This window comes from Oryctolagus cuniculus, chromosome 5 (assembly GCF_051225735.1).
Source record: "Oryctolagus cuniculus isolate XC-2025 breed Fujian yellow rabbit chromosome 5, ASM5122573v1, whole genome shotgun sequence".
NCBI classification, from domain to species: domain Eukaryota; kingdom Metazoa; phylum Chordata; class Mammalia; order Lagomorpha; family Leporidae; genus Oryctolagus; species Oryctolagus cuniculus.
In genome coordinates, this window is record NC_142871.1 from 128811850 (window position 1) to 128835768 (window position 23919).

The following is a 23919-nucleotide window of genomic DNA, read 5'->3' on the forward strand; positions in this document are numbered from 1 at the left end:
CTGAAACATCAGAGAAAATCTGGTGAATTTGCCTGGCTGCAAACACTGTATTAATAATATCATCAGGGCTCTCGGGAGAATCCATCGTGAGACAAAGTCTCTCCCTTCTGGGAGAGATTTGGGAGTGATATGCTGGGTACAGTGGAATCACCGGAGCGAGTGTAGTAGACACTGTCTACTTCTCTATGCCCCTTGAAATAATACTACTACCGACCCCAAAGAAGAGACAAATCCAAGCCCAGTTGTATCTGCAGAATCAGCCATGCTGGCCCAGATCTCTTTGCGTTCAGAAAATTTCCCTGGGAAACGGGAAGTCGTTCGTATAAATACGCTGACATCTTTCAGCAGCTGGAAGGGCTCATTCTGGGTGTTAACGCAGCAGGGAGCAATCAGTCCTGGAAGGGGAAGAAGTGATTGGCATGCGGACACACTGTAAGACTTGCAGTGGGGAACAATTACATCGCTCAGAGAATGCTGCACAATTGGAAGGGAGAGAATTATGTCAGTGCTGAAGGGTGTCACAGCTGTGCCCCCAAAACAAACCTGAAAATGCACATTATAGGTACTGGAAACAAAAGAGCCTATTATTTTGTCTCCTGTTAGGTAAGTGGTAAAGTACTGGGAGGTGGTGGAAAGGATCATTGGAGAGGGCAATTCAGGCTCGCGTGCAGCGCCTGGGCCTTTGCTGGCTGTCATTTCCGACGTGGAAGCACCTCTCCCAAAAGGCAAGGCGGGGCTCTGTGCAGAAACGTTTGGGCTCGGTCTGCTCACGCTTTCCCTAGACCCAGAATGATGGTTTTACTGTATTGATTTAGGGTTCAGAAAGTTCCCAGCGTCAATTTGTAGAAAGACTTTCGGTGTATGACTAAAAGAATAATAAGAAAAAGTCTGCCTTTGAAACACTAGACGGGAAAAACCAATTTAATCCCTTGATTTAAGGAAGCCTCCAGGGCCATTCAACATTTAAGCAGGGATGATAAACAGAAGCCAGGAAGTGCTGCGCCTCCTCCCCATCCCGCCTGTAGCCGGGATTATAAGGCGCATGCACATCTTGTTCGGGTTATTAGGCGCCCTCACCTCCTGATCTCCCTCCCCGGGTGCTGTGCTCCGGGTCTCTGCAGCCGCATCCCTGCTTTGCCAGCGAGCCCCTTCTTAAGTTCTGTCTCTAGGGGGCGCTAGAGGGAGACTCTGGTTTCTACCATCGTCAGCGCAGCCGCTGTCGTTCACCCCAGCTGGTTGCAGTCGGGTCCGGTTCTTTCCATAGTCTAGAACTAACCCCGCCGGGCTCTGTCGGAGGCACCAGCCCAGCCGGCCAGCGCCTGTTCCTCAGAAGTCCGAGGCCCCATCCAGGCGCCCCCGGAGCCCGGCGGCTGAGAGAGCCGCGCCCTTCCCTGGGCGTCTCCTCTCAACTTTCCCAGCGCAAAGAACTGTGCAGCGCCCCCACCCCTACCCCTTGCCTTTTCAGCTCTGCAGTATCTGCCACCCAATTCCTTATGTTCAATTCTTCCTGTTAACAGACAGGTGCCAAGCGTTACTTCCCAATTTCTCTTCTAGATCTTAACGTGTATATTAATACGATTTCTCTATGTACTATTTATTTATTTTTATTTATTTGACAGGTACAGTTATAGACAGTGAGAGAGAGGAAGGTCTTCCTTCCGTTGGTTCACTCTCCAAATGGTCGCCACGGCCAGCGCTGCGCTGATCCGAAGCCAGGAGCCAGGTGCTTCTCCTGGTCTCCCATGGGGTGCAGGGCCCAAGCACTTGGGCCATCCATCCTCCACTGCACTCCGGGGCCACAGCAGAGAGCTGGACTGGAAGAGGAGCAAGCAGGACTAGAACCCGGTGCCCATATGGGATGCTGGCACCGCAGGTGGAGGATTAACCAAGTGAGCCACGGTGCCGGCCCCCTGTACTATTTATTTTAACACTGTATTCACTTGTATTTGATGCATCCATAGGTCATTTACTGCCATGCATTACTAAGTCCATGGAAAATACACATCATAAAAAATGTATGGACCTCAAAATGTTTTTGCACCAAAAGAAACCTATATTTTAATTCCATTTCCATGAACTTTTTGAAGTACCCTCATGGGTAGTTGCATGGAGCTCATGGAGCATGAACAGACAATCTGTTTAACTCGGTCCCCAGATCCCTCGTCTTAAATAATGATCTAGACTGTACTTATTTTTAAAGATTTATTTATTTGAAAGGTAGAGTTATAGGTAGGCAGAGGCAGAGAGAGGTCTTCCATCTGCTGGTTCACTCCCCAAACAGCCACAAAGGCTAGAACTGGGCCAACCTGAAGTCGGGAGCCAGGAGCTTCTTCCAGGTCTCCCAAGTGGGCCAGGGGTCCAAGGACTTGGGTCATCTTCTACTGCTTTCCCAGCCCATAGCAGAGAGCTGAATGGGAAGCAGAGCAGCTGGGACTTGAACCAGCGCCCATATTGGATGCTGGCACTGCAGGCGCAGCTTCACCCACCACACCACAGCACCGGCCCCGCTGTAGAGTGTTTGAACACCGCCTGATCTGAAGGGCACTGGTACTAGGAACTCAGCCACTAGCTGAGTCACCACATCCTTACACCCCGGAGTCCACCGCACAGCCGCTGTAAATCACAATTTCAAGGCTGCTTACACCGTCTTCACTGACCTGGTCTCTGTCCTAGGACTCAGGGAATCATTGTCTTGGGGTAGTGCGGGTTAAATATTTGAGCCATGAAAGATGCAGTATTGTGTCCTGGAGCAAAACTTCCATAATGAAAGCGAAGGCGCACTTTATTAACCAACAAGCAGGGCAACCTTTCCTAGGATTAGCCTGGACTACAGGCGATTTGCTGTTCATTTTGCGAGTACCTGACCACTCCGCGGTTTGACCCAGAAAGGAAAGCCAGATCATCACAGTGTAGGAAACTTCCAGCCACGCGTATTCCGGGGGATTTTCATCATGGCTAAAAGATGCAGATGTGATGGCCGGGCCCCTGGAGCAGGAATGTGAAATACCAGAGAGCCTGTTTGGGTAGAAATTTTTACTCACAGAAAGAACTTATGCCATGTCTGCGAACTGTATTGAAAACAAACTTTAGAAATGTGGCCAATACATCATCAATCAGGCCCATTCGGCGACCGTTAACAGAGTCTTGGAGATGCCAAGGTTTCTAAGAAGATGCACGAACAACCCATAAAAAGGCAGCGGAAATGCCAGGTAGCAAGCAGCTCACACGCGGATGGCCGAAGCTGCACTAAAAAGCCTCATGTTTAATAGAGAGAAGTGGGGAGGTGGAGTCAGCACGTGCGAGTATTTTATAGTTGTTTGGATCCTAAGTTTGGTGTCTCTAAAATCCAAAAGAATTCAAGTGCACAGGAAGATCTGTCCACAGCAATCTGCAACCATGAGCGTTTTACAGCAACCTTAGGGATGTGTTTGGAGGTACCAGATTTTGCAAGGAATGCAACCTTGGCATCTCGAAGACTGTTAACGGTCGCTGAATTGGCCTGATCAAGGTATATTGATGATGTATTGGCCACATTTCTAAGGTTTGTTTTCATTACAGTTCACAGACGTGGCATAAGTTCTTTCTGTGAATAAAAATTTCTACCCAAACAGGCTCTCTGGTATTTCACATTTGGATGAATCCTCATTTCTTCCCCCTTTGACTTCTGGCTCAGTCACTTCTACTTCGCATCGAAAGGTGCATCCACGCCGGCGCCGTGGCTCAATAGGCTAATCCTCCACCTTGTGGCGCCGGCACACCGGGTTCTAGTCCTGGTCGGGGCACCGGATTCTGTCCCGGTAGCCCCTCTTCCAGGCCAGCTCTCTGCTATGGCCAGGGAGTGCAGTGGAGGATGGCCCAGGTGCTTGGGCCCTGCACCCCATGGGAGACCAGGAAAAGCACCTGGCTCCTGGCTCCTGCCATCGGATCAGCGCGGTGCGCCGGCTGCAGCGGCGGCCATTGGAGGGTGAACCAACGGCAAAGGAAGACCTTTCTCTCTCTGTCTCTCTCTCTCTCACTGTCCACTCTGCCTGTCAAAAAAAAAAAAAAAAAGGTGCATCCACAACTTTTCTCTCCAGTTTCCACAGTGAGAACCGGCGCGTGGCTCTGACAAACCCTTCCGAGGCGAAGGGCAAGCGGAAGCGTTTGAGGAGTGAGGGCTGTGAGAGTCCTGCACGCCCACGCACGCCGCGGATGATGAGGCTCTCCTGCTCCTAGAAGCAGCTTCGGCCGTCTGTGTGAGAGCTACCTGCTGTCTGGGTTCCCGCTGCCTTTTGCTGGGTTGGTTGTTTGTGCTTTTTCTCAGAAGCCAAGGCTTTTCTGGGCCGCACCTTGCATCACCGCACACATCTGAAACCTCTCTGCTCTTTCCTTTCTCTCCGCCCGCCCACCCTGGGGAGAACAGAGAATTGTTCCCTCTGATTCTGTGAGACCAAAGCATACTTCACAGGTCTGTTGCAAGGCGTGCATTGCGCAACAGGAAAAACCTAGAACAGAGCCATAGTACCGCTGTGGAGTCTTCCCCGCGTCACCGAGACCACCCTAGGGACCTACCCTCGCGCAGGAGCTGGGCTGCTGGCGCCAGCCTTGCTGTGACGGCAGGGGTCTCTGCTCTGCCCTGGTTCTTAGACTACGTTGGCTACTTGGACCTCAGGTTGCCAGATTTGGCCAATACCGATAGAGAATGCTCAGTTAGATCTGAGTTTCGGACAAGCAACTCTTGCCAAGCATGCTCCATGCCCGTCTGTGTTGTTTGTGTAAAATTCACACTCGGTGGGACATCCTGGGTTCTTCCGTTCAAGGCCCACCTTTCCCCCTTGTTCTCCTAATCCCTGGAGGATACCATGGCTCAGCCCTTGGCAGAGGCCTGGCCCGCGGGTGCCAGCCACAAAAGCCCTTACAGAGAATTCGCTGCCTTGCCTTGGCAATTTTGGAGCATCCCGGTGGTGTGGTCCTTTGGGTCACACCAGCAGCCTTCCTAGGGCCTTCCCCAGAACTCTAAGAGGGTGGCTTCTGCACTGCCTTGGTTTCCTTCACGTGTGCTGGCTGGTCCGCCAGGAGCTTGCTTTGCTGGGCCAACAGTAACACTTTCAGTCTCGGCAGTGGTGGTTGATTTGGTTCTTCTTAGAGGGCACAGCTGCCTGCCCCCCGATTTTCCCACATACCCCAGGTCTCCAGGCCGCATCTATGCCTCAGCCGTCTAGAAAAGAGCCCAGGCCACGGGTATGAACTGTACAAGCCAGGCCAGGCTGGTTCCAGCATTGCTTTCGCAGTGTTCACTGTGGTCATGGTCGCCGTGGGCGGGGTCTTTGATGTCTCCAGTGCCGACCACCTGGGCTTTTCGGAGGTGGAGCTGGTGCAGATGGTGGTGGGCGGTGTGAAGCTGCTCACTGAGACAGAGCAGAGGCTAGAGCAGGGCCAGGCCATCGCTGACCTCAGTCAGGCCTGCCCAGAAGCGGAGCCGGCCGTGCCTGCCACCAGCCCTGCTGCTCCCTAACTTACTACCTGGGCAGCGCCCACCATGCACCCTGCTGTTCACTGCCTGGCGGCTGAGCCCTTAGCCTCGCTGCAGAGACCTCATCTGTTGCCCTTGGTAGAATTTATTTTTCTGATGGGTAAGCTATTGCTGATGCTGAAATAAACTAGGGTCATAGTTTGGGTCTCCCTCCGGTGTCCTGGTGGCCTGGCTCCTTCTCCCTCCTACGCTGTCAAGTTTACACACAGCTTCATACCCTGGACAGCTGGCTGGGCCTCTGCAAGTCCCAGAGCTTGTAGGGAGTGCACATCCCAAGTCCTTGGTTTCCTGCAAGTGTATTACCTGCACAGTCCCACGTGTCCGTATCACCAGGGCCACACTGTGCCTCTGCTGTTAGCCTCCGAATCCATTGGAGTTGGCCATGTCCTGGTTGCCTTAGTTTATTTAGCACGTGCTTCACCAGTGCTCTGTGCCTCCAGCCCAGGCCAGAAGGTGTCAGAGAGGAGATACTGCGTTCTCCTTAAGAGCACACGGGCGGCCCAGCCACCTCCTTGCCCGCAGTGTGGCGATGCGATTGTCTTAGACCCCTTCCAGGAATCCCGGGCCTCCGATGGCAGTCCCTGTGTTCTTTTCCAGGACATTGGCTGCCTGGCCTCACCTTGGGATCACACCAGTGCTGTGGGCTCACGATAGGCAGCATGGACCTCTGGTCCCTGACCCAGAAGCTGCGAGCAGAGGTCGCCAGGTCACCTCTTGTATTCCATACACCAAGACAAAAGGCAGTTAAGCCAACATGACACCAGGATGCCCAAAGCTAACCAGACGGAGGGCCAGACTGCCTCCCACTACAAGCAGTGGGAGCTCTCCTCACTGTTTCCTTCTCTCACTGGCTTAGCAGCTACCCTGGGACTGGGACTGGGGACTTCCTGGCCCTTGAAGTGGGGACCCAAGGCTTTGGGCACACGTTAGTGAGATCAGAGGTCTCTCAGCTCAGAAAGGAGGATCACAAAGAAGATTCCAGTAAGAGGAGGGGTTCCCTCCTGCCCCTTCAATTCCAGGTACTGGCTCAGTGCTTTCTCACGCCCGAATCTTCTGACTATAATGAGAGTCAGGGATTTGGGCATCAGGCCAATGGATTCTCAGCCTTGTCACTCACAGGGGGTGACAATGATGTGGCCTTTCTGGCCTTGTTTTTTCCTGGTATAAATTAGGCCCGTATTGATTATCAAGCACTGCAATCTTTCCCCACCCCCTGCTGGGTCAAGTGCCAGTTCCCAGATCCTAGAACCTTCTGGAATGCCCAGGTCCCACCCTGTAGGCCCCAGTCTTTCTTCCATGGTATTTGGGTTGAGATCTACCCAGGCTCATGGGACTTTCCAGAAAGTTGGGTTTTCAGAACCTCTATTGTATTTATTTCCTCTCCTTTTTCTTTTTAAGATTTATTTATTTTTATTTGAGAGGCAAAGTTATATACAGAGGGAAGGAGAGACAGAGAGAGAGGTCTTCCATCTGTTGGTTCACTCCCCAAATGACTGCAATGGCCAGGGTTGGGCCAGACCAAAGCCAGGAGCCAGGAGCTTCTTCCTGGTCTCCCTATATGCGTGCAGGGGTCTAAGCACTTGGGCCATCTTCCCCTGTTTTCCCAAGTAACGAGCAGGGACCTGGATCAGAAGTGGAACAGCTGGGACTTGAACCGGTGCGCATATGGGATGCCGGCACTGCAGGTAGCAGCTCTACCCACGATGCCACAGCGCCGGCCCTGACAATGACCTTCCTGTTGATGGCACCTCGGGCTCTGAGAATCTCTGGCTGTGGTTTCCCAGAGCCCCAGGGAGTGGACTGTGAGTAAATAAACTGTAGTATATTTGAAAATAACAAGGACCCGGGCTCTGTGTCATTTTTCAGTCTTTGAGATAAATGGTCGTGGCCTTAAGGGCATGGATGCCGTGCGCATGTTGAAGACACCATTCTTCAGCAGTTCTGGCAGGGAGCTGGGCCGCAAACAGGTCCTGCGTGGATGAGAAAGCCACTCTCTCTTCTTCTATGGTCTACAGACTCCCGATCCCCATTGCTCACATGTTCAGGCCCTGAGCAGGGCACCCCGAAAACGCCCTGCCTTTCTAATCCCTTCTGTCTCTGCAGGCAATGGCACAGAAAATCCGCACTGCAAAGCCTTCAAAGAGAATGACAAGGGATTCCAAAGCTCCCTTCCGTTACTTTGTCACTTCGCTTTCCTTCTGGCAGGAGCAGGCACATATTTTAGTGGGTGATGGATCCGACTTCCACTGGGCAGCGGAAGTACCCACTTTCCTCCTGTCTCTCAGAACTCGGCCTGGGGGCCCGCCCCCGCTGGGTCTTCGTGGCGTTCAGACGCCAGGACTGATGTGGCTCTTTTTTTCTTTTTCTTTTGACAGGCAGAGTGGACAGTGAGAGAGAGAGACAGAGAGAAAGGTCTTCCTTTGCCATTGGTTCACCCTCCAATGGCCGCCGTGGCTGGCACGCTGTGGCCGGTGCATTGAGCTGATCCGATGGCAGGAGCCAGGTGCTTCTCCTGGTCTCCCATGCGGGTGCAGGGGTCCAAGCACTAGGGCCATCCTCCTCTGCACTCCCGGGCCACAGCAGAGAGCTGGCCTGGAAGAGGAGCAGCCGGGACAGAATCTGGTGCCCCGACCGGGACTAGATCCCAACCTGGGTGCCAGCGCCACAGGCGGAGGATTAGCCTAGTGAGCCGCGGTGCCGGCCTGATGTGGCTCTTAGAGCTCCATCCAACACAGCCTCTGACCAGGAGGGTCTGGTCCAAAGAGCCGGCGTGCTCAGCTCCGTGCCGGGAAGCTGGCTCCACTGGCCCGGGATGTGGGCGGGGCAAGGCAGGGGCAGGGAGAAGCACCAGCTCTTTCCTGGAATGAGGATCTGCAATGAGTGGAATATCTGCGTGGGGCGGGACATCTACCGAGTTGCTTTGCACCGGCAAGAGCAGACACCCAGGTTTCCAGCATAAACACGCAGGACACTGTATGAGTCTCGCATGGGGACGTGCGAGCTCACAGTGAGATCCCTGTGTGTAGCCAGGCCAGGCTCTGGATATCGCGGCTTCCTGGGCATCTTAACCTGGTTGGCAGCCCTAGGCAGGCAGGGGAGAGGGCAGGGAGCAGAGAGTCGCAGAATCCTACCCTACCTGTCTTGGACCCACCCCTCCTCCTGTTCATCCACGGGAAGGAGATAACAAGATGGAGGGGGAAGAAATTTCAGAGGTGGAAGAGAAGCAGCGTGCGGGGGCTTCCAGGGGAGGGTGTGTAGGGTGCGGGGGCTTCCAGGGGAGGGCGCATGGGGTGTGGGGACTTGAGGGGAGGGTGCATGGGATGAGGGGGCTTCCAGGGGAGGGTGTGTGGGGTGCGGGGGCTTGAGGGGAGGGTGCGTAGGGTGTGGGGCTTCCAGGGGAGGGTGCGTGGGGTGTGGGAGCTTCCAGGGAGGGGTGCGTGGGGTGCGGGGCTTCCAGGGGAGGATCCCTGGGGTGCTGGGACTTCCAGGGGAGGGTGTGTAGGGTGTGGGGGCTTCCAGGGATGGGTGCGTGGGGTGTGGGGGCTTCCAAGGAGGGGTGCGTGGGGTGTGGGGGCTTCTAGGGGAGTGTGCGGACTTCCAGGGGAGGGTGTGTAGGGTGCAGGGGCTTCCAGGGGTGGGTGCATGGGATGCGGGGGCTTCCAGGGGAGGGTGCATAGGGTGCGAGGGCTTCAAGGGCAGGTTGCGTGGGGTTCCGGGGCTTCCAGGGGAGGGTGTGTGGGGTGCGAGGGCTTTCAGAGGTGGGTGCGTGGGCTTTCAGGGAAGGGTGCGTGGAGTGCGGGGGCTTCCAGGAGACTGTATGTAGGATGCGGGGGCTTCCAGGGGAGAGTGTGTAGGGTGCGGGGGCTTCCAAGGGAGAGTGTGTGGGGTGTGTGGGCTTCCAGGGGAGGGTTGTGGGGTGTGGGGGCTTCCAGGGGAGGGTGTGTGGGGTGCGAGGGCTTTCAGGGGTGGGTGCGTGGGCTTTCAGGGAGGGGTGCGTGGGGTGTGGGGGCTTCCAGGGGAGAGTGTGTGGGGTGCGGGGGCTTCCAGGGGAGGGTGTGGGGGGCACGACGGTGTGCACCCAGGAGTCAGGACCACAGCAGCTGCTCTGTGGTGGGCACTGCCTCCCAGTACCTGATCAGGGCACTGCACAAAGTCTTGGAAAGTGGAATTCACTGTTTGTTTTTGGTGCTAAAGATTTTTGAAATCCATGCATAGTTTTCTTCACAATCCACATTTCCATGAACTTTGGAAGATCTGCTTATATTTGGTCCTCATGAAAGCTTTGGGAGGTTCATGCTAAGACCTGCGTTTTTCAGAGGGCGACACTGTAGTTCAGAGAAGTTGTCACTTACCCAAGGCTTCGCAGCAGGTAAAGGGCAAAGCCAAGATCCTAATGCAGATGCCTGAGGTTTCAAAGTCAGAGCTGTTCCCTGCAGCAGAGTGGAAACAGCCCAGGGCTTTGTTCCCGACAGCTCCCAAACCCACCATTTGTCAGCCACGGGACCCTGGACAAGTGACTTGACTTGCAGGTGCTTCAGTGGAAGAGAATGAAGTGAGATGCTCTTAACCAGCAGCACCTGGCCCACCTGCTGGGCAAGGCTCGTCTTTGGGGGTGGGGTCTCGAGGTCTTTGGGGGTAGGGTCTTGAGGAGGTAAAGTTACATGAGGTCGTCAGGGTGAAATCTTGATCTGATAGGCTTGGTGTCCTTCTAAGAAGAGGAAGAGATGGGGCCGGCGCTGTGGTGTAGCAAGTAAAGCTGCCGCCTGCTGTGCCAGCATTCCCATATGGGCGCTGGTTCGAGTCCCAGCTGCTCCACTTCCAATCCAGCTCTCTGCTATGGCCTGGGATAGCAGTCGAAGATGGCCCAAGTGCTTGGGTCCCTGTACCAGTGTGGGAGATGCGAAAGAAGTTCCTGGCTCCTGGCTTTGGATTGGTGCAGCTGCAGCCGTTGCATCCATTTGGAGAGTGAACCAGCAGATGGAAGACCTCTTTCTCTCTCTGCCTCTCCCTCTCTTTTTGTGTAACTCTGACTTTCAAATAAAATAAATAAATAAATCTTAAAAACAAAGAGGAAGAGACCCCCAAGTCGTCCCCCCCCCCCGCCCTTTTGAGGACATGGTGAGAAGGCTGCCGTCTGCTAGGCCAGAAGAGAGCCCTCCCCAGCAGCCAGCCCCGGGGGATGTTGAACCTGGTCTCCCCAGCGTCTGACAGTAAATCAGTGCACTTTACCCACCAGGCTACAGCGTCCTGTCGCGGCAGCCCGAGAGGACTGCTGTGCCTGAGCTGGGCCAGCCAGAGGCCTGGGGGTCGCTCTGAGCCTCCCGTGCCCTCACGTCCCCCGGTGCCCAGGAGCACCCTGCCGCCAGACTTCTCTCAAATGGCCTCACTTCTCCACTTGCACCCAAATTTTCATTAGAGATTTTTTCACACAGATTTAGAAAAAAATATATATAACAAAAGCAAAATACCCATCACCTGCTTCAATGATCAACACATCTTCATTCATCTACCACCTTACCCATAACCCGAATTATTTTCCAACAAATCCACGACATTAAATAAATATACCAATAAAAATTTCAGGGTATTTCTGTAAAATGATAAGGGACCCTTTCAAAAACATAACAACCTTACCATTACCACTCTTAATAGGTTCAATCATTCCTTAAAATAATAAAATATCCAGTCTGTGTTTATATTTCCGTGATTAGCTTGCTTAAATCTCTTTTATGTTTCTCTGTCTTTTAAAATCTCCATTCAATGTCTTCACGAATAATTTGGGCCATTTGCCTGGAAGAGCCTCACACAGTCTGAACTTTTGCTGAACACCTCCTTATGGGGAAGTTTAACCGATTCCCATGTGCCTGTGTTTTCCATGAATTGGTGATGGGTGTGTGCGCATGTGCAGAGAAAGCGAGCGCATATCCTATGTGTGCACATTTTGGTTGCGCTCTCTCATGCTGGAGGTGAGGGGCTGGGTGCACCTTTATCTGGTTTGGTATCCAGGTAGGTGTAGAGCTCGGCTCGGCCTCCCTTAGGTGAGGGGCTGCCTTTAGGTTTCACGGATACAGCTGCTTCATCTCTGCCTCCTGTTGCTCCCGCCGCACTGTCCGTGGCTGTGTTGCTTTACTTTGCACAGGTCCGGCATCCCCACGCATCCCCGCCACCCTGGTCTCAGCCTCTGCTTTCTTCTCTGAGCTGGAACAGTCCTGTGGTCCCTGCATTCCCACCCTCCAGGCTTCCTGGCAGCCAGGCAAACCTCTGAGCAAGTGACCCGCACTCTGACACTGTCCCGGGCTGGCTTCTCCCTGAGCGGGACGTGCGACGCATGCGCCCCAGAAGCCGTCCCAGGCCCTGCTCGGTCAGGCACTCCGCAAGCGGCTGGGTCCCTCCTCCTTCTCCCGCTCCTCCTCGCTCTGCCTTCCCTGTGTTCCCCACCTTGGGCGCTTTGTGCCGCCGTCCCCCCTGCCTGCAACATCCCCACCCAGTGTTGGCCTGGGGGCCTGCTCCTCCCTAGGGGGCCCCGCCGGCATCCTCTCCACTTCTCTCACGGCAGCCTGCACGCCAGCCTGCCTGCCTGGCTTTGTGGCCCTGTCACAAGTTGCAAGGGCAGCTTTGACTTGTGCACATGCTTGTGTAGAACCTGCCCTTGGCACCAGGCTGCAGATTGCATCGGGCCGTGTTCCGGGCTGCCAGCAGAGGGCTGGAACACGGGAAGTGCACCACACCGGCGTGATAATACATTGGCATGAATAATGCCGCAGGACATGGGTGTGGCAGCTCACGGGAGCAGCCTTCAAACAGGAGAGAACAGAGAAGTTCAGGGGAAGGCATTTAGCCTAGCAACCAAGGCTGCATGTTCCCCATGTGTGAGGCTCTGGGACCCTGGAGACCAAGCCAGACACAGTCACTGGGCTCTTACCATTCAGGGGCAAAGGGACAAAGTCGCAGGCCTTCAACGTTCATTCCTGAAGGTGGAGAAAACCAAGTTCTAGAGAAAGAAAATAATCTTGGCTCAGGGGGCTCCAGGGGACACCTGTGGACCTGGCTCCTGGAAGAATAATGGCTGTGACCATTGCAGACCTGGTCACTGGGAGCCCAGCTGGAAGCCCACCCGCCCGCCTCCCTGGAAGACACATCAGCATGCAACCCTCCTCTTCAGTGTGCTGCTTTCTGGGGAGGGGTCCCTCCGGGTTGGTGAGGGTCGAGCCGAAGCATCGGGGCTGTGTGCAACTCCCCCTTCTGAGGCAGGGAGCTGAACTTGCCTACTACATCTTTTTTTTTTTTTTTTTTTTTTTTTTTGACAGGCAGAGTGGACAGTGAGAGAGACAGAGAGAAAGGTCTTCCTTTGCCGTTGGTTCACCCTCCAATGGCCGCCACGGCCAGCACGCTGAGGCCAGCGCATTGCACTGATCCGAAGGCAGGAGCCAGGTGCTTCTCCTGGTCTCCCATGGGGTGCAGGGTCCAAGCACGTGGGCCATCCTCCACTGCACTCCCGGGCCACAGCAGAGAGCTGGACTGGAAGAGGAGCAACCGGGACAGAATCCGGCGCCCCGACCAGGACTAGAACCCAGGGTGCCGTCGCCGCAGGCAGAGGATTAGCCTAGTGAGCTGAGGCGCCGGCCATCTACTACATCTTAGTCCGTGTTCTCTGGCTAACAGCACCATACTGTGGATTGGGTAAACTATCAAAGACAGAGGTTCATTTTGGCCCCCAGCTCTGGCTGCAGGTCGAGGGACTGCATTGGGCAATGGTCTTCTTGCAGGTGGAGTTGGAGTGGCACGGCGCATCGCGTGGTGAGGGCTGGGGAACAGCTGTGTGCCTTCTGGCCTCTCTCTATCTGCTCATCAAGCCACCAGCACCCACAGAGGGCTCCACTCTGATGTCATTATCTAATCCTAATCACCCCTCCCCACAGGGGCTCCACGGTGGCCAGGTCGGTTTCGCCCTCTGATACCTCACTGTGGCTTCTAAACTCCAACAAACTCTGAACTACATGCCAACCGCAGCACCGCCTCAGCCCTAAGGGAGTGACTGTGGTGCTAGGTCAAGTTCAGCTCCCTGTGATCAGCTGCCTGCAGCAGCCTCGCTGGCCCTCCCCTGGGGCTTGAACTCGTTGGTCTCAGTGTGCAGCCAGAGCCCGCTGCGGCTACATCCCCCGGGAGCTTCCTGGCAATGCGGAGCCTCAGACCTTCCCCGACCTCTGAGCAGTTCGCAGCCCTCAGCAGCCCCATCATTACGCCCGTGGTTCTTGCATCCCAGCTGCAGGGCCGAGCCACTGACTCGTTAGGAGACAGAAGGAGGCCAGGCGCGGGCTGGGGCGGCTGGCTGACTGAGAAGGCTGCAACTTGTTAGCGTAATGAGCAGCTCCCTGGAGGGGCGTCCCCCGGCGAGGCGGGTGGGCTGGCTAACAGCCGAGCCCTCCTGACAGATGGAAGTCCCCTGTCATCAGTCTAGCCCTGACTCGGGAAAGAGCCGAGGCGAGGGAATGGCATTTGTGATGTTCTACTACAATCTCTATCATCTATCGATCATCTCCCTATCCTGTATCTATCTATATCGGCCATCTCTCTCTCTGCCATCTATCATCTAACTAGCTAGCTATGAGGAGATCTCAAAACATTCACAGAAAATGGAATTACAAAATAAGTTTATTTTGGTGCGAAAAAGTTGAAAGCCATTCAGAGTTTTTTCCCATGAACTTTTTTGACACCTCATTTACATGGATTTTAACATCTCTATCATCTATCATTTACCTACTATCATATCGATTTATCTGCCTATACTTATCTGTCATCTATCCACCATCTATGCATCAATCATCTATCACCCACATTATCTATGACCATCTATCTATCTCTCTGTCTCATCTACCTTTATCTCTCTTTTTTTTTTTTAATTTTTTGACAGGCAGAGTGGACAGTGAGAGAGAGAGACAGAGAGGAAGGTCTTTCTTTGCCGTTGGTTCACCCTCCAATGGCCGCCGTGGCCGGCGCGCTGCGGCTGGCGCACCGCGCTGATCAGATGGCAGGAGCCAGGTCTCCCATGTGGGTGCAGGGCCCAAGGACTTGGGCCATCCTCCACTGCACTCCTGGGCCACAGCAGAGAGCTGGCCTGGAAGAGGGGCAACCGGGACAGAATCTGGCGCCCCGACCGGGACTAGAACCTGGTGTGCTGGCGCCGCAAGGCGGAGGATTAGCCTAGTGAAACGCAGCGCCGGCCCCTACCTTTATCTCTAAAATGTAAGTGCAGGATCTCTTCTCTTTGCCTTTCATACTTTGGAAAATGCAGAAGCCAACTCCCTAGCATTCCCCTAAACACCCACCTCCTTGCATTTTTCCAAGTGTGGGAGCGTTCACAGGATGCAGAGGCGATAGAGTGGGCAGGGCGGGAAGGGACCCTGGAGGGCTTTGGGTCATCAAACCTGACTTCCGCCTGGCCCAGCCCCAGCTGTTGTAGCCATTTGGGGAGTGAACCAGCAGATGGAAGACCTCTCTCTCTCTGTATCTCTTCCAGAACCATGGCAGGCCGCCCTTCAAGGCCGGGGGCCCTTTCTCCAGCACCTGCAGATGGGCGGGGAGGGCTAGGGATGTGGCCAGTGCCATGCTGGGATAGGGGCAGAGAGCTCTGTGCGGCGAGGTGACGGGGGCAGGGCAGGACTGGCAGAGAAGCTGGAGCCGCAGCTACTGGTCCTGCAGGGGGTCCCCGGGGCCAACAGAGGATCTGAGGCAGAAGTCAGATCTGCTCATTTCCGGTTCCGGCCAGAGCTCGAGCTGCAGGAGGGAGCTGGTGGGAACAAGGCGGGGATCTATTCCAGGTTTCTAAACATTTGTGCACTCAGAGGGTCCCTGGAGAGGCGCAGATCACCTGTCCCCAGCCTGCCCTGGAGCCGTGGCTGTGACACCCTGTGTGCTGCAGGGCGGGGTGGGGGGGTGACAGGTTGCCCCGCCCCTCCCCTCTTCCTGGGCAGCTGTTTCAGCCCAGGTGCCTCTGGCTGCAGATCCTGTCCTGGAGTGGGCCACTCCCCCTGCCCAGCCCATCACACAAACACAGAGGTGGAGGCTGTGGCCGGTACCCTGCAGCCATGCTGTCCCTGAGGGGAAGGTGAGAGGTCGGAGGGGAACAAGGCTGGCTCCCTGCATTCTGTAACAGAATCTGTCGCAAGGGGCTGGGGCCGTAACAGCCTCTTCCAGGCCTGGAGGAGGAGGGGTGGTCAAGATGCCTTTAACCAGTTCACTTGTTCTAGATAGTGCTAGCTCATTAATCCCCAGGAACCACTTTACAGCCCACTGGAGGGGCGGTGAGGAGCCAGCACGCGACTACAGCGTGCATGGGTACAACATGCTGGCTCCCTGCCGTGGATAACCTACCGTACCTCTGCTTTCTCATCTGCAAAGTGGGCATCACAATTGTACTTCCACTGCAGGGTGATTACAAAGACCACCGGAGCTTCGATATGATAGCCATCCCTTGGGATCCACGGAGGACTGGCTGCAGGAGCAACCCCTGGCCACACACACACACACACACACACACAGCAATCCCCAAATCTCTGGATGCTGGAGCCCCTCCCATAAAAGGGGGTAACAGTTGCACGCAATCTATGCATGCCCATGCTTCCCTATGCTTTCTATCACCTCTAGGTGACTGACAATACTTAGAACAATGTCAGTGCTGTGTAAGCCCTCGGTACACATATTGTACAGGGAAAGATGACAAGAGAAAAGCCAGTATGTGTTCAGTACAGACATCTTTCTCCCAAATATTTTCGATGTGTGGCTGGTGGAACCGCAGATGCAGGATCCGTGCACGTGCAAGGCCACCTCTGTAACGCATTTAGGGGGGTGCCTGGTGCGCGGTGGGTGCTGGATTCCTGTGCACCACTGTTATTGCGACTGCACCAGGAATGCATGAGACTGAAGAACGGAGAGCTCAACAGTGATTACAATGACAGAAGTGTTCGTTGGCGCAACACAGCAAGAAATGGAGCTGGGAGCTGGGCTGGGCAACCTCTCAGACCCTCTCAGGGGGCCCAGCCGCTCTGGCTCGCCCCAAGACACCATTCCCCAGATTAGGTCTGGAAAAGGCTGTGGCTTCCCTCTTGGCTGCTCACCGGTTCCCTCGCAGCGCGCCGGCTGCTGTATTGTAAAGAGGCGACCTGCGGGGAAGCCTGGGCCGGGAGACAGAGAGAAAGCCACACGCGTGTGTCTGGAAGCAGGCGCTTCAGCGCCAGTCAAGGGTGGAGATGATGTAGCCCTTGACTGTGCCTGTCTGCAGCCTTGTGAGAGATGCTGAGTCAGAGCACAGGTCGCGGCATGCCCCGATTCTGAACCACAGAACCCGTGAAAAACAGGTGCTTGCCGACTTAAACCACTAGGTTTGGGGGCATCACCAGATGCCTAATAAAGAACCAGCAAGGGCGTGCGTGGTGGCTCCCTGTGCCTCCACATTGCCATCATTCAAGCCCTGTTGGTGGTCTTTGCCTTCCTCCTACTTAGCTCGAGGGTTTCATCCTCATGGTTACAAGATGACTGCTGCATCTCTGGATGTCACATCTGCAATGTAATCAAGAAGAACATCTAAAGCCAGACTGGTGGCATGCCTACAGGTACAAACTTTCCCAGAAGTGCCACTCAACAACCTCCAATTTCATCTTTTTGGCCAGAAGGGATCCACAATACTTGTAGCCCCACGTTGAGTGCAAGGTGGAACTAGGGTTCCAAGACACCACACTGCCACCCAGGAACCAGCAGGGCTAATTTCGGTGTCATTAGGAGAATGTGGCTGCCTGGAGGGTAGAGGCTGATTCCTGTGTGATCCCCAGGGCCCAGCACTTCAAGCAGCAGGTACTCAGATCATGTTTGTTGAATGAATGCACTAGGTCATAAGCTCTTCAAAGGCAGGGGGTCGTGTCTCCCCCGAGTTACTGCCCTCCATGCTCTGCTGGTAGCACCTTGAACACAGGGCTGCTCCTTAACATCTGCGTAGCCCAGTGCCTGGCAGAACCCGCTCTGTGGTCTGGTTTGACCCTCTGGTTGACCAAGAGTGCTGGCCACCTGCTTCCTGACTCATGAGACTCGCTTGGCCTTGTAGTGCCATTGATCAGCGATGGAAAACAGGTGGCATCTCCCCCGTGTTAGAAACCAAAGCACTTTGCTCTCTAACGGGGCTGCTCGTTCGCAGCTGGGACTGTCACTGCCTGCAAACTGGAAGATGATCAAAGGCCAGCCTGCTACCGTCTGTCTCTGCTCTCCTCTGGGAAGCTTCTCCCCCAGCTGGAGTGCAGGGAGTCTCGCCAGGATGCTCCAGGAAGCGTAGGGGAAGGAGAGCATTTGTTCCAAGGAAGGCCCTCTCCAGGTGGCGACTGGAGGAGCTGCTCGGACCATGATGGCGCCGTTGGGGCGACCTGGATGTGTTCAGGTGTCTCGGGAGCAATGTTCCAGGTGCCCTTTGCCTCCTGAAGCCCCACTCCATTTCCCTGTCTGCACCTGCCTGCTGCCCCTTCTCCCATCTTCTTGAAAATATTAAGAGACTTTTATTGGAAAACTTAAAAAAATTGTATTTCCTGAGCCAAAGTTGGGAACCAGGAACCCAATGCAGGTCTCCCAGGAGGGTGGCAGGAACCACGACTACTTGAGCCATCGCTGCTGCACCCCAGGGTCGGTAGTAGCAGGAAGCTGGAGTCAGGAATTGGACCCAAGGTCTCGAATGTGGGGTGTAGGAGCTTCAACCACTAGGCTCCTCACCTGCACAACCATCAACTCTTCATCGTGACAGCCTGGAATGGCAAAGTTAACTTTCTGAGCGGACTCAGAAAAGGGGTCCGCGTCAGGAGATGTTGGTCAGAGCCGGGAAATGTTCCAGGGCCCTGTGAAAAAATGACTTACTGAGCCACCGTGTGTCCTGTCCTTGACATCTGCAGAAAGGAATTCTTTTATTAGGGTCCAGGGAAGTGCAGGGTAAGAGCCAGCCGCCCATCCACCCTCCCCCGCCACCCCCAAGGAGCTTGACATTGTACTTCCTTTACAGGATATTCACTGCTGCTGGGCGTGGCGAATCTGCTATGTTCTGTCTCATTCCCAGACCCGAAGAGATGGCTTCCTGTCTCCCCGCAGGAGACAGTGAGCGCTGGAGGGCAGCGATGATTTGGGACTCATTCTATAGCCACCATGCTTCATAAACCCCCAGTGAATGGGAAATACTGCATGAATGAACCAGCAGAGAATGGAGCCCTCAGAAACCATGTAGACCTTCCTCCTTGCTCTACCAATGAATGAACAGGTGCAGGTGTCAAATGAAAGTTCAGTGTCTCTGTTGGCTGATCGGGAGAGGAAGCAGATTGTTAACATTTGTGCTGAGTCAGGCCCATCATCAAGTTCCTGTGGAAAGTGAAGAATCGTCCAGAGACACACCTGAGCAGTGGGCGCCTCCTGAACTTGAAGTAAAAAGGAGCAAAGATACCTTACAGTGTGGAGAACTCACCTTGCGCCAGCCAGCTTAATTCCTGTAACTGCGTCAGGTACCGTTATCCCCACTGATTGGGAAGAGTTCTGAGGCTCCGATAACTTCACCCAAGATCCCCTTCCACGAGTGGAAGACTCGGGGTCAAACCTAGATCATCTGCCTGCAACCCAGAGGTAGGGCCTCCCTCTGCTGCCCTCCGGGGTCTCTGGCTGACGCTGTGGGATGCTGTGTCATGGAGAACCATGCGACGGGCTCCTGCAGTACCGAGATGAAAAGGGGACCAAGTAGTGAGCACTGCACAGGTTTCCCATCAGTGCAGTGGGTGTCAGCAAACAGTGAGTGACTTAAAGTAGCATGGATTTGTTCTCGCGCAATCCTGGAGGGCAGAGCGCTGCGATCAAGGTGCCTGCGTGGCTGTGTTCCCCCTGGGGGAATCCATTGCGTCCGCTGGGTGCTTCTAGCAGAGCCTGCTCTCCTTGGCCCCCGGCCCTGCCTCCCGTCACTCCGATCTGTTTCTGTGGTTAGGTTTCTGACTCCGCCATACCTCTCTGTCGGATAAAGAAGCTCGTGAACCTACCAAACCACCTCTTGCGTGGCGAGAGCCTCGACTTCATCGCTCCTGCATGGTTCCTCTTGCCATGTGAGACACCATCACGGAGCTCTGGAGGTGGACATGTTCAGGGCGTCATTCAGAGGAGCCCAGGCACCTGCCCAGTGGAGGAAGTTCATGGACTGCACCTGCTTCTGCTCTCACAGCCGCCACGGGACAGCTGGGATGACAAGGAGCCCGCGATCAAGACGAGAACGGAGACGCTGAGTGATAGGGTTAGGGCCCTGTGTGGTTAGTGGCAATCAGATTTCTCAAACACCAGGGCCTATACTTTCCAGTATCAGAACAGAACATTTGCCTGAAAAGGGACAGCTGGGAGTTGGGAAAATGGGGCTGTTGGCCAGGCTGGGGTCGGGTGGCGTGGGACCTTGGATGACAGGCTACGCCCATGCGACAGTCGGACACCCCATCCCGGACACAGAAAGTGAGCAAGTGCCTGTAGGGAGTTTGGTTTGCGGGAGATAGCTCAGCTGAGCCACAGGACAGTGGTCGCAGGGCTGGATGGGGTGGCGTGGGCCGGCTCCCTCCATGCCTCTGCTCTGATCCACTTGGCCCCACAGGCAGAGGCTTTCCAAGAACGAAATCCTGGAGGGTGGAGCTCACACTGGGACCACTCATCCTGAATTGTGCCTGCAGGACACGGCTCGCAAGGCCAGTATCCAGGCCCCAGCCTTTGATCTGTCCGCTTCCTGCGGTGGCCACTGACCCCAGTGTCCGACAGGAGTTGGGGGTGACCTGGAACTGGCTGGGCTGATGGAGGTAAGAAGGGAGTGGCCATCAGTCTTCAGTGGCAGAAGGACCCTCTGAGGGTCTATCACACCCTGGGCCCGGTGGCTGACCCTTCTCTTCTGGGATGCCAGCCAGCAGAAGCAGAGGGTAGGGCTGAAACCCTGCCTCCATGAATATTCACTGCAGTCCCCCCAGGCACCACCCTCTTTGCCTCCAGGTAAAAAGTGTTGACTCTTAATCTCACTGAGTGCAGCTCGCTGGAGCCCGCTCCCTCTAGAGTGTGTACACAGGATTTGCATGCAATTAAATCTTAGTCCTCTGTTAACTTCGACCTACATCTCATCCTCAGCTTCTTTCTTGCGTTGGACACAAGAACCTGGAACCAGCCACGCAGTGACATCTTGCCCTACAGTCCCATGGCATCTGCAGTGAGCCAGCCAGGAGCAAGGGGGAAGTCCACCCAGAGACCAGCCCACAGGTCCTTCCCCTGGCTCTCCCCTCCTCTGCACTCGGGAGTCCTGGGTCTGTCTTTCCCTCCTTCGCTCCATTCCAGCCCACCAGGGAGCATCTCCTCTGAACCCAACGTTGCCTGCTGCCGCCAGGGACTGTTGGAGGTGAGAGCCAACCCCCTGGTCCTTCAGAAAGGTTAACAGGAGCGGCTGGGATGGACCCCCAGGCTAGGCCAGGTGTGCAGAATCCCCTGGTTTCTATCACCACCTGGTCATGGACATCCATCCTGCCTGTGCTCTCCTGCACCTATGACTTCTAAACTGTTAGTCTTTTTGCTCCCTTGGGATGATCACCCTCATGGTCTCCATGCTGTAAGCCTCTGCCTATATGTGGTAAATAAAGCCCGCCATCGTCCGACCTGGAGAATCCTTGTCACCTCCGTGGAAATCCCTTTGGCATATGGCCACCCCCACGCTCCTTGTTCCAACACTTTCACGATCCCAGCACCACACATTGACTTTGGGATTCTGTGTCCTTCATTGTTTATTACATTTGCTTTGTGCACAAATAAATCTCTGCTACCCTTTACCTATGTCTCATGGCCCAGTTCCACCATGACCCAATCATCCAATGACATCATGGCCCAGAAATCCCAAGACACTTCCTTCCTTCAGGGAAGGCCCAGTGGGGCATACGCAGGCCCAGTGGGGCACACACAGGCCCAGTGGGGCACGCACAGGCCCAGTGGGGGGTCCGCAGTGTCCTGTCAGGTGTTGCTCCGCAACACACGTGCAGAGGGACATGTGATGGTCACCACCATGCAGTGCCTTTGTTTAGCAAAAGCATAGGGAGCACCTGCTACTGTGCCAGGCACAGCAGGAGAAACAAAGCTAAACAAGAGATGGGACATGCCCCCCAGGGTGCCTCTGGTCGAGCAGGAGAGGGAAGTCTGAGCACGACCAGTCTGGACTCAGGAAGAGAGAGCAGGCAGCACCTCCCCCAGGAGACAGGGGCAGGGATGTGCGTGTTGGGGCTCCAAGCTAGCAACTTGGTGCCTTTTCAGTATTGACTGGCTCTGCAGGATTGGCAGTAAAGTGAGAACGGGCAGGTAGAAGGACTGCATCTGTGTTTACTGTCTCACCTGTGACCCACCCTCTTGGGAAGGGGCTGGGCGGACCATTCAGCAGCCCTTAGCATGCATCCACTGAGTGCCCCCACCAAGGGGGTTCGTAAGCTCCCTCTACAGCCTGGGACCGCTCCCAGGCCCTCTGCTTCACGCCTCTGTGCCCGTGCTCCGAGTCTGTGCTGGTAGCACACGGTTATGCAGAGGAAGCCATCCTTCCGCAGGAAGCTGGAGCTAACTCAGGAGGAAAACTCCAAAAGGAACGCTCTGCCTCTCTCTGTTTCTCTCTCTTTGACATACACACATGACATCCACAGGGAGGACTGGAGAGAAAGGCAGTGACAGGTGTAACAGTCAGAGAAAGAAGAAATAGAGATGAGAGGAAACATGCACGCGCGCGCGCACACACACACACACACACACATAGAGTGAAGTGGGGGTGGGGGCACACAAGCTTTCTGCAGCCTGGAGACTTGGCCATACAGGAAGTCAGGGAGGGGAAGATGTGGAGGTGCGAGCTGCTTGGAGGGAGAGGGGGCAGGTGCTGGCAAGCTGCGTGGGAGTGAGGGTCAGCCAGGAGCTGCTCAAGCTGTAATGTCGACATTCTAGATTGTAGTAATGTTGCATTGTGCACAAGGAAGCCTGTGTGTGCCTAAGTGTGAGCATGCACATGAATGCACACCCCCCTGGATAACTGTGTGCTACGGAGCACGGGCACGAAGGCATGAAGCAGAGGGCCTGGGAGTGGTTCCGGGCTGTATGGGAGCTTACGAACCCCTGCGCATCCTTGGTGCTCCTTGGTGGGGGCACTCAGTGGATACCTGCTACAGGCTGTTGAATGGTATGCCCAGCTCCTTCCCAAGAGGGTGGGTCACAGGTGGGACAGTAAATGCAGACGCAGTCCTCCTACCCGCCCGTTCTCACTTTACTGCCAACCCTGCAGAGACAGTCAATACTGAAAAAGCTCCCAGTGCTAGCTCCAAGCCCCAGTGCGCACATTCCTGCCTGACTCCTGCCCAGAGGACGAGGGATGCAGGAGTCTCGGCAGGACAGAACCAGACGACTGACTGAGGCAACAAAACCCAGCACAAGTGCCCGAGGGCCTCACCAGCACACCCCCTGCACCTGCTCCCTGAAGCCAACTGACCTCTGGTTGTCCCTGCACCTGCTCCCTGAAGCTGGCTGGCCTCTGGTTGTCTAAGCAAGCACCGCCTCTTAGCTCCACAGGAAGAAAAAAAGCTAGCTCTGGGTGATGGGGATGTCCCTTAGCCCAGAGCCAAGGTCACAGTGTCCCTGCCGTGAGGATACCACAAATCAATATGCGGGTTGAAGGTCATCCAAGAGCCTGGGCACACTCTGGGTCCTGAGGGGTGGGTGTGAGGGGCAGGGAGGAAGGCAGGCTGATCGTCCTTCTTCTCGCTCCACACTCTGCACATCCACCTAGATTCCCTCCTCAGGTGAAGCCTCACCACACTTCCTGGAAGTGTGGATGGATTAGCAATGGGGACACCAAGGTCCTGAGAGATTACATGGCACCCTGAAGGCCACGCAGCTGTTGGGTCAGCTGGTAAACCCAGGTGCAGCCCTGCCTTGCTCTGTCTCTACTCAAAGCACACGCGATGTCTTGGGAAGAGGCATGCTGAGGCTGGGCACTGATTTCGCATGATGCGGCCGCTGAGACGAAATCTCCTCTTAAGTCCAGAGTCCGTGCAGGGAGCAGGGACTCGAGAAGCCCCAAAGACCCTCAAGCTGTAGGTTGTGACGCAGAGCTGTGGTTTTGGAAATGAGCTCCTGAAGCCTGTTCCCTTTTAAGGAATTCTGCATCAAGCTTCAGGATCGTCCAGCCAGATGCACGTTATCATGGCGTCTTTTTTTTTTTTTTCTGATTTATGCAAAGGTATCAGGTTTGTAAGTTATGTGAAGGTCCATCAGAGGTGACCACACTCCTCCCTTGCCCTATTGACCCAGGCACAGGTGACACTCCTGGGAGCAGCCCTCAGCCAGTAAGGGGTGGAGATTGGTAGAGAAAC

At 55.1% G+C, this 23919-nt stretch overlaps 1 long non-coding RNA gene across 2 annotated transcripts; it reads left to right on the forward strand.

Annotated features, from left to right (window-relative positions):
* The first annotated feature begins 18609 nt into the window (after positions 1 to 18609).
* On the forward strand, positions 18610 to 20525 carry LOC149126658 (uncharacterized). 2 transcript variants are annotated; one of them, XR_016234095.1, is made up of 3 exons: positions 18610 to 19032; positions 19503 to 19644; positions 19734 to 20525. It is a non-coding gene; the product is annotated as an uncharacterized LOC149126658 (long non-coding RNA). The 2 variants fall into 2 exon arrangements; XR_016234096.1 differs by lacking the exon at positions 18610 to 19032 and adding an exon at positions 19211 to 19379.
* The last annotated feature ends 3394 nt before the right edge of the window (positions 20526 to 23919 follow it).